A 3,095-nucleotide genomic window follows, 5' to 3' on the forward strand; every position below is an offset into this window, starting at 1 on the left:
AGGACCCACTGTTTGACTCTTGAACTATTTTATGCTACAATTTGTCAGGGTACGTGGATTTATTTCCCTCTATTTGGATAGAGTTTACTGTTTGTCATTGCTGTATTTTGGGGTCACACACTACAGTACTCAGGCCTTACTCCTGCTCTGACCTCAGGGATCACAGCTGTCGGGGTCCCTCGACAATCGGGTGCCTGGCTAGAGGACTTGGTCAGGCAATTGCAAGCTGCTCATACCTGCTGTGTCATCACACAGTCCTCCAAGATAGGATATTTATTATAGGTAAAAGGTAGGCACAGCCAGGAGTGTTTCCTCAGCCCAGAGGTAGTAAAAAGCCCTATAGGTTGCTGTGTGGGGACTATGTGGTGTCTGGCCCTTTAAAACCCTGACCGGAAGTGTAGGTGAGGTCACAGAGCCCCGCCTTTCCCTGGGGTCTTTGTGGGCGGAGCAATCTCCACCCTGTTTGTTGCCTGGTGAGGAGCGGGGGTGGGGCGGGAAGGGGGCGGCCAGGGCGTGGGGGCGTCCCATAGGGGCAGTTTCCTCGCTGGCCTGGCCGCTGAGTGGTCCATCTGGGAGCTCTGAGCCTCCGCCGCCTGCCCAGCCCGGGATGCCCCCAGCGCCCGCCTTTTCGAGAGGTTTGTCTCTCCCTTCCGTCTATCTTAGCGCATCGCATCCAGGGAGGTTTTTATTTAGGAGGCGCGTGCGGGGAGGGGGGGGGGGGTGAGGGAATGGGGGGGGTCGGTGGTGCCTGGCAGGTGGGCTGACAAGTGAAGTGCAAGGAAGGTTCGGGAGCAAAAGTCGTTCGGAAAGGGTCAGGAACAACGGAAATCAGGACGACCAGAAGAGAGAGAGTTTTCTTTTCAGGTTTGTTTTTCATTGTGCGTCCTGGTAGCCCTGGCCGGGGCGGCCCCATGGGGTCGGGGGCACGAGACCCTCGCCCTCCCCTCCAAGCCATCGCTCCGGCCCCCAACCGGAGAGGAACGTGTCGGAGCCCGAGGGAGCCCCAGCTTGCCCGCAAGTCTGAACACACTGCCTCATTCCTTTCTTTCCACAAATTCGTAGTCATCTGTTGCGTTTCATTGCATAACTCAAACTGCAGATTCAGGTTTTGGCATTGCAGCCATTTGATTTGAGAGTGGAGTCACTGGGTGTGAGTCGGCTGGTAAAATTTGCACGTTGGGGACAGATATTCTGCTGGCAGGGGATCAAGGATGTGATTTTGATGGTGGATGACAGGGCACTGCAGAGAGGAAATCGAGAGCCTAATGCTTGGCGTAGAGGCCCTTCCTGAGCTTCACTGGGTGGTGAAATCCCTGCTCAAAACCGAAAGAAATTTCTATTTTTTCCTTTGAACAAAATGTTTATTTCTATTTCTTCCATTTGATCGAAACTGGTAATTGTTTGAAAACAACTAGTTTGGGCTTTGGGGGGGGAGCGATAGATCAGTGGGTGTAGACTTGGTTTTTATGCGACCGGCCCGGGTTTTATTCCTGGCGTCCCTTTTGGTCCCCTGAGGACCACCATGAGGAATTCCTCAGTGCAGAGACAGCAGTAACCCCTGTGCTTCACCAGGTGTGACCCAAAAAGCCAAAACTGAAAAAGAAAACCAGTTTGAGGGCACTAGTGTCAGCGCAGTGAGAAGGAGAAAGGTTTGCATCCATTTGCTCCCCTACAGACCCTCCAGGAGTGATCCCTGAGCACTGCCTGGTGTGTCTCTAAAGAAGACAAACTTCAAAATAAAAGGACCAAAAAAAGGATCGATCCTGAGAGCCATCCATTTTGGTGAGATGTTTTCAATGGCCCCCGTGGCTCGTCGTGTCTGCAGGGATGCAGGGTTGCCTTCACTCCATGCATCAGGCGCTCCACACTGAGCTCCACACTGAGCTTGAACTGAACCCTGGCTGGAATCTATTTTCTTTTCTCTTGGAATGGTGTGTCAGCTTTCTGCTATCACTGTCGCTGTCCTCCCATGGTTCATCGATTTGCTCGAGCTGGCCTAGTAAGGACCCCCGTTGGAGACTTGGTTGTTATTGTGTATGGCATGTCGAATACATCACGGGGAGCTTGCCAGGCTTCGCCGTGCGGGCGAGATACTCTCCGTAGCTTGCCGGGCTCTCCGAGAGGGGTGGAGGAATCGAACTCAGGTCGGCCATGTTGGCTGCGTGCAAGGCAAACGCCCTACCGCGGTGCTCTCTCTCTCTAACGCTTTCTGCAAAGGGAGATATTTCCACTCGTGTCTGTTTATTGAGTTTACAAAAAAATAAAACACCGAACATATGGGGCTTTCCTAGTGCATTATTTATGAGGGACAAGATCAGTAAAAAGTGGCGGCCCCTGGTAGAAGGGGTACTCTGAAGGCCAGATTTGTGGCAGGACACAAGCATCCTCCCGTTAGCATCCCAGAACTCTCAGTCTCCACATTGTTAGTAGCGGGACCATTCGGACCTGGGAGGTGCTTTCGTGCTTTCTTTCTCACTGAATTCCTGACATCCAGGCAGTTCCTGGGGTGCAGTAGAGGCTTCAGAGTGATGCGGAGCTTAGGGCGGTGCAGTGGGGTCTGTACACAGTACAGGGGTTGTGGGATTGAGTGTGCCCTTGTTGCATTTTGGCATGGGGCTGAGCACTGGGGCTACAGGCCTTGGGGTTGCGGAACCCACCCAAGGGCTAGGGGCTTGAGTGGCCAACACTCCCAACATGGGACTTGTCGGTACAAATCCTGAAGCCTTTAGCCTTGACGTAGATGCTATAGAATCTGCAGATTCATGTTCAGGGTCGGGGCTGCAGCCCCCTAAAGGCAAGAGACTCTGTTGCAGACCGTCCTATTCATTGGCGGTTGGGATGGGGAGGGGCCTTTTTGGAAGCGTGGTTCACGCAGGTGGGAGGTTTAGGCCAATGAAATTTTAATTTGGGGGTTTGTTTTAGTTGGTTTTTTTATGTTTTGTGGGGGGAGTGAGAGAGGACATACCCTAAGATGCTCACTCCTGGCTCAGTGCTCAGGAATCATTCCTGGCGGTGCTCTGGGATCTGGGATGCTGAAGCTTGATTGGGGCGAGGAGGGCAAGCATCTTGCCTGCTTTACTGTCTGTCTAATTCCA

The sequence above is a fragment of the Sorex fumeus genome, unplaced genomic scaffold, assembly GCF_029834395.1.
Source record: "Sorex fumeus unplaced genomic scaffold, SorFum_2.1 ptg000084l, whole genome shotgun sequence".
NCBI lineage: Eukaryota > Metazoa > Chordata > Mammalia > Eulipotyphla > Soricidae > Sorex > Sorex fumeus.